General features: G+C 33.3%; 1 pseudogene; it reads right to left on the bottom strand.

Annotated features, from left to right (window-relative positions):
* Nucleotides 1-6,637: 6,637 nt before the first annotated feature.
* Nucleotides 6,638-15,139, bottom strand: LOC100262497 (G-type lectin S-receptor-like serine/threonine-protein kinase SD2-5; annotated as a pseudogene).
* Nucleotides 15,140-15,554: the final 415 nt, after the last annotated feature.

Raw genomic sequence — 15,554 nt, 5'->3', positions numbered from 1 at the left:
GAAGTGGCCAAAGCAAAGTTTGCAGCTGAGTTGTGGCTCAAGCTTGAGAGCCTATACATGACCAAGTCATTAGCAAACCGATTACATAAGAAGATCAAGTTATATACTTTCAAGATGACCCCAAGTATGTCAATTGAAGAGCATCTTGATCACTTCAATAAGATAATCTTGGATTTGGAAAATATTGATATCACAGTATCAGATGAAGATAAAACAATTCTGTTACTAACTTCTTTAGATGCATCATATACTAATATGAAAGATGCCATAATGTATGTGAGAGATAGCCTGACCTTTGATGAGGTGCAATCCATTTTGCATGCTAGAGAATTATAGAAACAATAACAACCCAAGGAGGAGTCAGGTGAGGGTTTAAACATCAGGGGTAGATCTGAAAAACGAGAAAAGAAGGGCAAGAATTCAAAGTCCAGATCAAAATCCAAGACCAAGAAGTTCAAGTGTTTTATCTGTCACAAGGAAGGGCACTTCAAGAAGGATTGCCCGGATAGAAGACAAAACACAGTCAAGAAAACCGTTAATGAGGGTGATGCTGCTGTGATTTTGGATGGATATGACAGTGCCAAGGTGCTGAATGTGGCAGAAGTAGACTCGAGCAAGGAGTGGATACTTGATTCAGGGTGCTTTTTTCACATGTGCCATATCAAAGCTTGGTTTGAAGACTTTAAAGAAGTTGATAGAGGTTATGTCCTGCTAGGCAACAATAAACATTGCAAGATTCTAGGTACTGGTACTGTTAGGATCAAGCACTGTGATGGCATTGAAAGAGTTCTTGAAGATGTTAGGTATATACCCTAGTTAAAAAGGAACCTTATCTCACTTGGAATGCTGGATAAATCAGGATATACATTCAAGTCAGAACCTAACTCTTTGAGAGTGGCTAGAGGTTCACTTACTGTCATGAAAGGGACAATAAAAAATGGGTTGTATACTCTTATAGGCCAGACTGTGATAGGCAAAGTTTCTACTATGCTGAAGGAGGATGTGGGGACAACTAGCCTATGGCATCAGAGGCTTGGTCACATTAGCCACAGGGGACTACAAGAGCTAGAAAAGTAAAGAGTGCTGGGAAAATACAAGCTGACATATTTTCCTTTTTGTGAACATTGTGTGTTTGGCAAGGCTACAAGGGTGAAGTTTGCCAAAGCAGTACATGAAACACAAAACCAGCTGGACTATATACACTCTGACTTGTGGGGACCATCACGGGTATCGTCGATAGGTGGAGCAAGGTACTTCTTATCTCTTATTGATGACTACTCTAGGAAAGTGTGGATTTATTTTCTTAAAAATAAAAGTGAGACATTCCTAAAGTTCAAAGAGTGGAAAATTCTAGTTGAAACTTAAGTAGGTAGAAAAGTGAAGAAGTTGAGAACAGATAATGGGCTTGAATTCCTATCAAATGATTTTAATTCATTTTGTCAAAAGGAAGGCATAGCTACACATAGAACTGTCAGATATACACCTCAACAAAATGGCCTAGCTGAGCGCATGAATAGGACCATTTTGGAGAGAGTGAGATGCATGCTGTCAAGTTCAGGGTTGTCAAAGGTTTTCTGGGCTGAGGCTGCAGAAACAACTGTCCATTTGATCAATAGGAGCCCATCATCAGCATTACAATTCAAAACCCCTTAAGAAAAGTGGACTGGCAAAGCTGCAGATTATCAATATCTCAAAGTTTTTGGATGCACGACTTATGTACATACCAAAACAGATAAGTTAGAACCACGGGCTGTAAAGTGTATTTTCTTGGGGTATCCGAAAGGAGCTAAAGGTTACAAGTTGTGGATAGAAACACAAGGCAAAGGGAAGTGTATAATTAGTAGAGATGTAACTTTTAATGAGCAAGATATGTCAAAACGAACTCCAGCCAAAGATGTGGAAGGGTCAGATCAATTACAGTTTGAGGTGGAGCATGAGACTTTGCAACCTGAAAAGTCTACAGAGACTTCATCAAAAACAGTTCAAGAAGAAATAGTATATGAAAGACAAGATGAACCAACTCAAGGGCTGGAATCCTATAGTCTGGCAAGAGACAGACAGAAAAGACAAGTCAAACCTCCCAAGAGATATGGCCAAGCTGAGATGACAACATTTGCATTGAGTGTAGTTGAAGAAATAGTGGATATGGAGCCAAAAACATACCAAGAAGCCATTAATAGCAATGAGGCTGATTAGTGGGTAAAAGCTATACAAGAGGAGATGGATTCCTTAAGGAAAAATGAGACTTGGGAATTAGTCACTAATCCCAAGGACCGAAAGCTAGTAGGCTCCAAGTGGGTTTTCAAAAGAAAGCAAGGGACACTAGGGGATGAGGCTCCAAGGTACAAGGCAAGACTGGTGGCTAAGGGGTTTTCACAAAAGGAGGGTGTTGACTACAATGAGATATTCTCTCCCGTAGTCAAACACAGTTCAATTCGATTGTTGTTAGCTTTTGTAGCTCATGAAGACTTAGAGTTGGATCAATTGGATGTGAAGACAGTATTCTTGCATGGAGAACTTGATGAGTTGATTTATATGCAACCACCCGAAGGCTTTAGGAAAGGAATCAAGGATGGTCAGGTATGTTTACTTAAAAAACCTCTTTATGGCCTAAAACAATCACCTAGGCAATGGTATAAGAGATTTGATAAGTACATGCTAGATATTGGTTTCAATCAGAGCAGCCATGATGGATGTGTATATTTTAAGCTAATTGAAGACAACATGGTATATCTTTTACTATATGTGGATGACATGCTGGTGGCATGTAAGGAGAGAAGACACTTGGAGCAGGTCAAAGAGATGCTTAAGGCTGAATTTGAAATGAAAGATCTTAGTTCAGCCAAGAGGATTTTGGGAATGGAGATAGAAAGAGACAGGAGCAAGAGGGTACTTAGGCTTTCTCAAAAGTCATACATCTCAAAGGTGCTAAGCAGATTTGAGATGAATAATGTAAAGACAGTGAGTACTCCTCTAGGACAACATTTTAGACTTTCCATAACACAAGCACCTGAGACTCATGAAGAGAAAAGGTTTATGGAAAGGATACCTTATGTTAGCATGGTGAGCAGTGTGATGTACACTATGGTGTGTTCTTGGCCTGATCTTGCATATGCAGTTAGCATGATAAGTAGATACATGAGCTGCCCTGGAAAGCCACATTGGCAAGCAGTAAAGTGGCTTTTTCAATACTTAGCTGGTACTAGAAGCTTGGGGCTGGTTTATGGAGGTAATAGTCAGTTGGGAACTCAGCTACAAGGGTTTGTAGATGCTGATTATGCTGGGAACATTGACACCAGAAAGTCTCTTACTGGATATGTATTCACAGTGTTTGGAGGAGCAGTGAGCTAGAAGGCAAACCTTCAGTCAGTGGTAGCACTCTCAACCACTGAAGCTGAATACATGGCAATGACAGAGGCTGTGAAGGAGGCAATTTGGCTGAAGGGTATTACAGAAGAATTGGCTATGTATAGAGGTAAAGTTGTTGTATATTGTGATAACCAAAGTGCAATCCATTTAGCCAAGAATCAATCCTTCCACGAAAGGTCCAAACATATTGATGTAAGACTACACTTTGTGAGAGATGTCATTGTGCAGGAGAGATTGGAGTTGGAAAAGTTCCTACTAAAGACAATCCATTCGACATGTTGACTAAGTCTCTAAATGTGACTAAGTTCAAACATTGTTTGAATTTGATCAACATGGGAGATTGCTGAAGACTTCCTAGTAGGGAAGGTACTAAGATCTGAAGGTAGTTCAAACACTTGTCAACTTAATAGGTTGTCAAGGTGGAGTTTTGTAGAGTTTGCCAACTATCAAGTGACAAGTGGCAAGGCTGCTGACTAAGCTCAACTAGCAAACAATAAATGCTGAAAATAAGGGCTAGGAGTATTGTTAGTTAGTTAGAGGTTTGTTTTGTTTTTGACTGATATAAAAGGTGCAGTCTCGAGAAAAACAGAACAAGGGGGCATTTTCAGTTGTATAGATCAGAGAGCAAGAAATGAAGAGAGCTTTGCAAATCCATAACCATAGGTCTGTTTTAGATACCTTGTATAGAAAGAAACTGAGATGATGAGGGTTCTTGGGGAGAAATAGAGGTAAGGAGGGTTCTTGGGGGAAAAGCCTGTAATTTCTTTGCTTTCAATTCTTGTGTAATCTCTGGTTGGTTCAGTTGAATAAAGGCTTCAGGAAATCAGTGTGGATGTAGATCAAGTTGATCGAACCACGATAATTCCCTTGTGTTCTTGATCTTGATTGATTGCGTACCAGCTGTTTGATTTTATTCCTTAGAGAAGGTATTTGTAAACTGGTCATCTCTACTTGTTTAGTTTCTGCTCTAACAGTCCCTAGTTCAAGGCTAGTTCTTTCTTCAACAGCATGAACAGTTTTTCAGGCAGGCCTGCTTGCAGATCTGTACACCTGTATTCTGGATGTCCACACTAAAAGGGAAGTAATCTGTGTTTTGAAGCTCAAGAAGGGTGTGATATTGAGACAAGTGGCAAGAAATGGGTGGAAATGCAGAGCAGCCGAGGTTGGGATGCTTTCATTTATTGTCCTAAATTAGGACGTTCCATTAGTAGATGCTGGGGGACAGTAGGACTGCCCTTGTGAGCAGATACCATATCTCCCGCATGCTAATGGGCATCCACACTCGTCTTTATTTCCTTTCAGAAGATCAGGCACCTCCTTCCAGGTAGTTTCTTTCCACTGATAAACCTGCAAATGACCATCAGCCTCCACCTTCATGTATTGAGCAGATACTGCAATAGCAATATAAAGAACTCAAATCGTTTCCGGCATCATCATAAGTGGGCAGGTAGAGGCTTCCGTTATTGTAAAAGATAAAAACTTCTCCATTACTGTTGGAACCTCCACTCTTGAATTCGTAATAGAGCTGCGGAGGATTGGACTCTATCTGAGCAGCAAATCAGTGAGTTATAGGCAAAATTGAAAGCAAACTTTCCGTCAAATTTGAATCCGACATACTGGCCGTCAGCTTCATCCCATCATGCAACCATTGATCCACAACCAAAGAGTCAGTTGGGTGATGGAAAGGCTCCCACACGGCAGAGTTTTCTGTGTTGAAGAGCACAGTTTCAGTCTAAAGTTCAAGCCTGAAACATTCTTTCCAGGCGTGTCTGTGGACCAGATCAGATCTCCTTGTTCAGTGAGTTCCAGAGTAGCATTGAGTTTGAGCGGACTATTTCTATTAGCAGACCACACAAGTCGAGGCTAGTCTTCATCTTGGAAGATGAAGACTGCAAAGAGGCATGAATTACTCTCAAAGTGGCAGCAGAAGCCACAGAAGAGACCTGAGCCACTGGTTTCTTTAACAAGGATGGGCTTCGTGGTTACCCAGTCTATGGATTTTGCTCAGTGTCCCATGCTGTTAGCCCATGAGCTGGAGAGATTTGCAAAACTTGGATATTGTTGGGAAAGTTGGGTTTTGGCGTATATTGAGGGAAAAGAAGAGGTTATGAGAAAAGAGAAGACAAGAAAACTACAACAACACTCCACCCAGTACTCATTGTTATTCAATATAAACTAAATTAATTATCATCAAATAAAGATGAAAATAGGTATTTCATGGAATCGTTTTCTTAATCTAACCTTAATTTTTTTTATGCCTATATAAGTTATTTTTAACAATATATATATATTGTTCCATGGTCCCATGGTCTCCTCTTTGCTCCATCCTTTGGATCTTGACCTTCTAAGCAATAGCATCATAACCCACATGGCCTCCACAAGTATGTTTCACATGCTTTGACTAATAACACGACTCTCATCAATAGGACTTGTCTAACCAAGAGCTAGAAAATCATGCCAGAAGTTGTGGCCAACATCTCAAAGGGATTGTTACAAGAAATGGAAGACTCCCTAAACTGGAAGTGTCCCCAAATTTTTAGCATCAACCAAATGATATGTACCTGTCAACTAGTCAAGACATTGAACGAAGTGGGGTCAAAGGAACTAATGGCCTTAGAAAATTCCGAGAATGCGCTGCTACCACTCGTGTTTGCGATGACCATGTTTACTTTGACTTTTCTTTACTAAAGTTTTCAGTTTGCGTGAGACATGTGTTCCACTTTGCTTCTTGGGATTCATTTTGTTACAATTTTCCTTTATGGGCTGGCGTGATCTTCACATGACTACTACATCTATTTTTTTCTGGAGAAAAAAAAAACATATTTTAAGATAAAATGACTTTTAAAATTACTATCAAATAAACTTTAATTATAAATTTTAAGAAAATAATTTAATTTAAGTTTCTTTTTTGATACACTTATTTTTTAAAGATAAAAAAATAATAAAAATTAACAAATTATTGAAAGAAATTAAGATATTAAAAATGTTTAAAACTATCTTAAATTTTAAACACTTCCAAAATCATTTTTAAGGATATAAAATAAATTTAAGTTTTTTAAATATTATTATATTTTATATAAAAATTACTAATAATCTATAAAATGGAAATTGATAAAAATAATAAAATATTAAAGCCAAAAAAGCTCATGGAATTCCAAAGGAAGAAGGTGAAAATGAAAATTTTCAGATTTTCACTTATAACCATGAAAATAGAAACTAAATAAAATATCATAAAACCATCACACTTGTATCTCAGTTAGGTTGAGCTTTACCTAGGTCCTGTTAAAGTTGATGGCATGATTGGAGTAGCAGTAGCAACCTTGTGAGCAATGCCCCTAGGTAATGGTGAATGCGAAAAATTGTAATCCAGGTCATCTTCAACATCAACCAAACCCTCCAAGACCTTCACCACCACGGACATGGAAGGCCTCGTGGCATAATCATTTTGTAGGCACCATGCAGCAACCTTCATCAGCTCCAAAACATCTGCTCCATGTCTCTGCATATCCTCACTGTTTTTATCAACCATATCCAACACTTGTCCTTCATTTGCCTTCCTTCTGAAAATACCGAGTAAATGCATATCTTCTTCAGGTTGAGATCGGTCTACATTTCTTCGCCCACACAGAATTTCTAACAACACAACGCCAAAGCTGTAGACGTCCACTTTTTCTGTGATAACTGAGCTCAACCATTCGGGAGCCAAGTAACCCGGGGTCCCCCTCATTGTTGTTACAACTTGGCTTTGGTCCTTGTCAGTCAGTTTTGACAATCCGAAATCGGAAACTTTTGCATTGAAGTGTTCATCCAAAAGGATGTTTTGGGGTTTGATGTCCAAGTGAAATATCTTCTGCCTGCATTCTTCATGGAGATAGGCTAGTCCCTTCGCTATGTCAAGGATGATCTTTCTTCTGGATTCCCAACCAAGAGAAAGATGTTGGTTTTTGTGGAAGATCCATTTATCCAAGGACCCATTACACATGTACTCATAGACTAAGAGCCTATGTGATTTTTCAGCACAAAACCCCATCAGTCTTACCAAATTGACATGGTGAATGCTGCCTATCGTCTCAACTTCAGCTGAGAATGATTTCTTTACTTGAGCTAAACCTTCAAGACGCTTCACTGCAACTTTGGCACCATTGCTCAAAGTGCCTTCATAGACTGACCCGAATCCTCCTTCCCCAAGCTTGCAACTAAAGTTTTGTGTTGTAGATTTCAAGTCTTGGAAGGAGAATCTAGTGGGCATTCCTGATACCTGATATAGGTAATCCTCCTCAAATTCAATAGAATCCTTTTTCTTTCTGAAAAGAAAGAAGCAAGTGGTCATAAAAATAAAGACACCAAAGAAAGCTGCAAGACTTGATACGACTATAACTCTAGCATGCCCTTTTTTCTTCTGAATTATGTTTCCAACGGGCTCCCTTATCCTTTCAATAGGAGAAATCGCCACTTTAAGGAACGTGAATGACTTAATATCACCCCGATCAGTGGTCATCAATGAAAAGACCTCAGATAGAAAGCAGCAATCCCCATGTAAAGGATCGTCTGTATATTGATCAAAAACAGCAGCTTTGCATGAACAGTTGTTCAAACAGGCCTGCTTGCAATTTTCTACATTTGTACTGCTAATGTCAGAACTGAAGGCAAAGTAACCTACGTGTTGAAGCTCAAGAAGATGATGATACTGAGAAGGGCCGCAAGCAATGGGTTTAGTTGCATAGCATCCATGACTGGGTAGCCTGTCATCTACTGGCCTGAAATAGTTTGTTCCATTAGGAGATCGGGGACAGCTACACTGTCTTTCTGAACAAATACTATATTTCCCGCACACCAGCGGGTATTGACAGTCATCTACATTACTTAGATCATTTGGAAATGATGACCACCCAATCAGAAGATCAGCCACCTCCTCCCAGTCAGATTGTTTCCACCCGTAGGCTCTCAAATGACCATCCGGCCCCAGTTTGATGAACTGAGCAGACAAGTTTGTAGGAATGAAAATCCTTGAATCTGGATGGTTTGGTTCAGCACCATATATGAACACATCGAGGTTTTCATTCCTGAGTAAGATATAATTTTGTTTTGTTTTGTTTTACCTTTTGTGTCTATATCCGAGCCCTCAAGACGATAATAGAATTGAGGAGGATTGGACAGTACATAAGCTACCAGAGCTTGATTCGTAACCGAAAGTGATAACAGACCTTCAGTCCAGTTATCTGCGGCTAAGCTTGGCTGTAAGCTTCTTCCCTGAAACCATCTTTTGGCCGTGAAGTAAAGCATCAGTGGGATGGTCAAAAGACTGCCAAACAGTAGCATTGTTTGCATCAAAGAGGACAACATTTCAGGCTTCCGTCAATTTTAAGCCTGAAACACTCTTTCATGTTGTGTTTGAGGACCAAACAAATTTGCCATCAGCATCCTTCAAGATCAAGTCTCCTCCTTCAGTTAGCTGTAAAGTAGCATTTACCCGGACAGGAGTGTTCCGATTAGCAGACCACACTAGTCTTGGATACCCTACAGAAGAGGAATGAGATGCGAGGTGGTAGATGACAACAGCCAAGAGGCATTCATCTCTTGAATTGCGGCAGTAGAATCCAAAGCAGAACCCTGCACCTTTGCTTTTGACGCCAAGAATGGGCAGCACAGTGAGTGCCTCATCCGACTAATATATAATTTCTTGATTAACGTTAATCCATGAATTGGAAAGACGTGCAATATTAGGATAATCGTCCGAATCTTGGGTAGCGCCACGAAAAAGAGAGATGAAAGCAAGGAGGGAAAGAGCAGCAACAAGACAAGACTCCAGTCCATGGCAGGCCATTGCTTTTCCTGATAATTAAGAAGCTGGATTTTAGATTTCTACCCACACAACATTGAAGAAAAGCAACAGGAGATCAAGAAAATGGATGAACTTCGAAACAACATAGTGGAATTTTAAGGTCAAGTCAAAGCTTCAATAATCTACAAAGGATTAAAAAAATATGTTTGATTATATATTTAGTTATGTACGTACAAATTATTATAAGAAACTTCTGTTAAGTACAAAAGTTTTTCTTGGACACATTTTTTTAGTCTTCTATTGCGTCGATTAGTTATTTTCCCTAGTCACAATTTTTTATTTTGTCAACCCACGAAATGTCATACCATGGATGAGTATGGTTCTCGTGGGTCCATATATATATATAGGACTTTTCTCAATAGTACAGTAATTTAAAAAAATTATTCTTCAATTACTATAGTGGAAGAAGTTATTACAAATATAGGGTAGTTTTTGCCACATAGGAGAGAGGAGAGAGGGTGAGAGAGAGTAGAGAGGAGAGAGGAAAGAGGAGATAGGAGAGAGGAGAGAGGAGAGAGGGTGAACGGGTAAAATTTTTTAAAAAAGGGAACTCGTCTCTTGAAGAGACGAGTTCCATGAAAAAAAATATATATATAATTTTTAAAAAATTCTCAAATTAAAAAAAAAAAAAAATTGGAACTAAAGGCTTGAGATGAGTTCCCATGGGAAAAATATATATTATTTATTTAAAATATATTTTTTATTTAAAAAAAATCCCAAAAAAAATAAAAAATAAAATTTCTAAAGGGAACTCGTCTCTTCAAGAGACGAGTTCCTTGGGAAAAAAAATATTTTATTTTAAAAAATATATTTTTTATTTTAAAAAATCCCAAATTAAAAAAAAAAAAAAACGCAATTCCAAAAGGAACTCGTCTCTTCAAGAGACGAGTTCCCATGTAAAAAAAAATATTTTTTTTAAATATATATATTAAAAAAAAAAAAAAACAATTCCTCAAAATTATAAAGGAACTCGTCTCTTGTAAAAAAAAATATTTTTTTTTTAAAATATATATATTTAAAAAAAAAAATTAAGAGTTCCCTTTAGGAAAAAAAATAATTTTTTTAAAAAATATATTTTTTATTTTAAAAAATCCCAAATTAAAAAAAAAAAAAAAAAAAAAAAAAAAAAAAAAAACAATTCCAAAGGGAACTCGTCTCTTGAAGAGACGAGTTCCCTTGTAAAAAAAAAATTATTTTTTTTAAATATATATATATTATAAAAAAAAAAAAAAAAAAAAAACAATTCCTCAAAATTCCTAAAGGAACTCGTCTCTTGAAGAGACGAGTTCCTATGTAAAAAAAAAAAATTTAAAAAAAAAATATATATATATTCAGAGTTCCCTTTAGGAAAAAAAATAATTTTTTTAAAAAATATATTTTTTATTTTAAAAAATCCCAAACTAAAAAAAAAAAAAAAAAAAAAAAAACAATTCCAAAGGGAACTCGTCTCTTCAAGAGACGAGTTCCCTTGTAAAAAAAAATTATTTTTTTTAAATATATATATTAAAAAAAAAAAAAAACAATTCCTCAAAATTCCTAAAGGAACTCGTCTCTTCAAGAGACAAGTTCCCATGTAAAAAAAAAATATATATATATTTAAAAAAATAAAAATTCAGAGTTCCCTTTAGGAAAAAAAATAATTTTTTTAAAAAATATATTTTTTATTTTAAAAAATCCCAAATAAAAAAAAAAAAAAAAAAAAACACAATTCCAAAGGTAACTCGTCTCTTAAAAATATTTTTTTTTTAAAAAAAATATATTTTTAAAAAAAATTATTTTTTTTACATGGGAACTCGTCTCTTATTTTTTTTTTTCCATAGGAACTCGTCTCTTCAATAGACGAGTTCCCTTGATGAATTGTTTTTTTTTTTAATTTTAATATATATATTTTAAAATAAAAAATATTTTTAAGAGACGAGTTCCTTTGGAATTGTGTTTTTTTTTTTTTTTTTTAATTTGGGATTTTTTAAATTTTTTAAAAAAATAATTTTTTTTCCTAAAGGGAATTCTGAATTTTTATTTTTTTAAATATATATATATTTTTTTTTAAAAAAAAAATTTTTTTTACATGGGAACTCGTCTCTTGAAGAGACGAGTTCCTTTAGGAATTTTGAGGAATTGTTTTTTTTTTTTTTTTTTTTTTAATATATATATATTTAAAAAAATATATATTTTTTTTACATGGGAACTCGTCTCTTCAAGAGACGAGTTCCCTTTGGAATTGTGTGTGTGTTTTTTTTTTTTTTTTTTTTTTTTTAATTTGGGATTTTTTAAAATAAAAAATATTTTTTTTTCCTAAAGGGAACTCTGATTTTTTTTTTTTAAATATATATATATTTTTTTTGTTTTTTTTTTTTTTAATTTGGGATTTTTTAAAATAAAAAATATATTTTTTTAAAAAATATTTTTTTTCCTAAAGGGAACTCTGAATTTTTTTTTTAAATATATATATATTTTTTTTAAATATATATATATATATTTTTTTACATGGGAACTCGGACGAGTTCCTTTAGGAATTTTGAGGAATTGTTTTTTTTTTTTTTTTTTTTTAATATATATATTAAAAAAAATATATTTTTTTTTTACATGGGAACTCATCTCTTGAAGAGACGAGTTCCCTTTGGAATTGTGTGTTTTTTTTTTTAATTTGGGATTTTTTAAAATAAAAAATATATTTTTAAAAAAATATTTTTTTTTTCCTAAAGGGAACTCGTCTCTTGAAGAGACGAGTTCCCTTTAGGAAATTTTTTTTTTTTAAATATATATATTTTTTAAAAAAATATATTTTTTTTACATGGGAACTCGTCTCTTCAAGAGACGAGTTCCTTTTGGAATTGTGTTTTTTTTTTTTTTTTAATTTAGGATTTTTTAAAATAAAAAATATATTTTAAAAAAAATATATATTTTTTAAAAAAATTATTTTTTTTCCCAAGGAACTCGTCTCTTGAAGAGACGAGTTCCCTTTAGAAATTTATTTATTTATTTTTTTTGGATTTTTTTAAATAAAAAATATATTTTAAATAAATAATATATTTTTTTTCCCAGGGAACTCGTCTGAAGCCTTTAGTTCCAATTTTTTTTTTTTTTAATTTGAGAATTTTTTAAAAATTATATATATATTTTTTTTTCATGGAACTCGTCTCTTCAAGAGACGAGTTCCCTTTTTTAAAAAATTTTACCCGTTCACCCTCTCTCCTCTCTCCTCTCTCCTCTCTCCTCTCTCCTCTTTCCTCTCTCCTCTCTCTCACCCTCTCTCCTCTCTCCTCTCTCCTATGTGGCAAAAACTACCCTATATTTGTAATAACTTCTTCCACTACAGTAATTGAAGAATAACTTTTTTAAATTATTCTACTATTGAGAAAAGTCCTATATATATATATATATATATATATATATGGGTTATGTACCATATCCACAATCTTGCTTTGGTACCGAAATATCATCTTTGGTACCATACCCACAATCTTAAACCAATGGCAATATGCCACATGTTAATGCAAAAAAAAAAAAAAAAAAAAACCTTACTCTATGGGTCAACCACTTATACCAAGAAAAGAATCCAATGCAACACAAAAAATTTAAATCTTACAACATCCAATTATATAATTTAAGGAGTTATTTTATATATTGAATAATTTGTAAAAATAAAACTCATTTGAATGGTAAATTACAATTTATTTATTTTTGTAATATAAAGTGATATACCCAAGACGTAACCAAAAAAATAAAATAAAATAAACCAAATATTCTAAAATAAAATAATTTAGTGATATAATTAATAAATTAAGAAAAGGTAAATTTATTTTATTTTAATTTCAAATTATTTGTTGAAAAAATTGGATGAATATTTGAAGTGTGAAAAGCAATATAATTGGTTTATGAAGTGCAAAAAAATTGAATAATTTCAATGAATAGTAAGTGAAATGAGAATTTTTTTTTAATTTTAAAAAAGGAGAAAAATAAAAATAAAAATAAATATAAATAAATATACATTATTTTAAAATAATATATATATATAAAATGTTTTCAGTTGTGCTTGCAATATGCATTACAAACAAATTTTCATGTTAACATGCAAATTATTTTATATATATTAACATTTTTTTTTCTATGTTCCTCATATTCTCGACTGCAGGCATCACAAGGTTGACATTAAATAGGTAGTTGGATGGTTGGCGAAGGCAACAACTGCCATACAAATTATTGGTGTCAGCTAACCTAATAAGGGTATCTTTCTACCTATTTTTTAAAACAATTTTGAAAATTAGTTTATGAGAAGAAATTTTAAAAATAATTTTTATATCTAATATTTTATTTTTAATTATTCTATATGTTTATATAATAATTTTTTAAAATGATCATAACAAATTAAACAAGTGAAAACAATAAAAAAAAAACAACTAAAAGATCTTATATGAAAACATCTTATTTTTTGTAAGAAAATAATTGAAAATAAAAAATAGTATTTTATTATCAAACATGTTTTCTATGTTTTTTATTTTGGAAAATAAAAAACTATTTTAAAAACTAATTTCCAAACAGATACGAGGTACTGTTTTAAAAAACAATTTTTTTTATAAGAATAGAAAACCAAGAAAATATGTTTTGTAATAATAATAAAATAATTCTCAATTCTCAAAAATCGAAAGAAGATAACATATTTTAATTATTTTCAATTGCTTTATTTTTTTAACTGTTGTTTTTTAAAAAGTAATTATATAAATATAACAAATGATTAAAAACAAAATAGTAAATATAAAATTTATTTTTAAAATACATTTAGAAAAGAAAACATATTAAACATTTGAGGTTATTAAACAAATAATTTTACTATAAAACATTGGAGAATAATTTTTAAAAACAATTTTTTAAAATTATTTTAAAAAATACTTACCATACATAATCTTAATAACTTATTCGATGCCTTTTATTGAATAAGTTAAGGACTTCTTTCTTTTTCTTTTTCCTTTTTTCTTTTTTTCAAAAAGATCATATATATCTTAAACCAAAAAAACAAAATACACTAAAGTGTTTTTTGAAAACATAATTGAAAATAATAGAATGACTATTTAAAAAAATAATAGGTTAAATATGAAGAATAATTGAAAATAAAATATTACATATAAAATTTATTTTTAAAAAATATTTGAAAATATAAAAAAATGGGTTAAAAATATTATAAGCTCTCAAATAAACTTTTGTTTTAAAAAAACAAATCATAAAATTGTTTTTGAAAACAGTTCTACCTTTCCTATCCCATTTCTTTTTATTTTCATTCATTACATCATTGTCCCTAATTTAAATTCAAAAAAAAAAAAAAACACCATCCTACAACCCTAAAAAGAAAGCAACAAGCAATTCTAAGTCATGATCTTATACTTTCATCTTCACTGATCTTGATGATTCTCCAATATTGAACCTTGGAACAACAATGTAATGCAAAATATGAAAGTTCAATGATTTTCATCTACATATATATGACTACTATGCATCCAGAATCACAATGGTGTTCTCCCAAGAGAAATTTTTAGGTTTCATGAATTTGTGAAAGCTTCTTTACCTTGGCCCTGATAAAACTGAGGCCAGTAATGGAGAAGTACTAGAACTGGCAGCACCTTCCTTGGGACCAACCACTGGTAAGGGTCCAGGCAGCGGCAAAGGTGAGAAGCTATAATCCAGGTTCTCATCAACATCGACCAAACCCTCCAGAGCTTTCACTACCATGGACATGGAAGGTCTCTTAGCAAAATCACATTGTAGGCACCATGCACCCACTCTCATCATCTTCACTACTTCTGTTCCATGTAATTGCATCCCCTCAGTACCGTGTTTATCAACCATGTCCAAAAGCTGCTTCTCTTGGGCCTTCCTCTTGAAATCCTCAGGCTGAGACAGGTCTACGTTTTTTCGTCCGCACAAAATTTCCATGCCAATACCATGACACCAAAGCTATAAACATCCACTTTTTCTGTGATTACTGCACTCAACCACTCAGGAGCTAAATAACCAGATGTTCCCCTCATTATTGTTACAACTTGACTTTGGTCCCTGTCTATAAGCTTGGATAAGCCAAAATCAGAAACTTTTGCATTGATTTTTGTTTTTTCATGAGCCCATTTCACCACTCCTATTGGTATTTTGTTGGTTGAGTATGAATTTATGACACACGGAGAATGAAATTTCAGGAAAAGAAATGATGCTCAAGAAAGTTGTAAATGGGGCATTGAACTTGCATTAAACTTGTTGGGAGATATGTTTTATTTTCCACTTATATTTAATTTCATTTCTAGTGATTACTATAAATTTTATATATATATACACTTACGGGGTGTATGCATAATTG

This window comes from Vitis vinifera, chromosome 12 (assembly GCF_030704535.1).
Source record: "Vitis vinifera cultivar Pinot Noir 40024 chromosome 12, ASM3070453v1".
NCBI classification, from domain to species: Eukaryota; Viridiplantae; Streptophyta; class Magnoliopsida; order Vitales; family Vitaceae; genus Vitis; species Vitis vinifera.
This window is presented reverse-complemented; position numbering and strand designations above follow the sequence as displayed.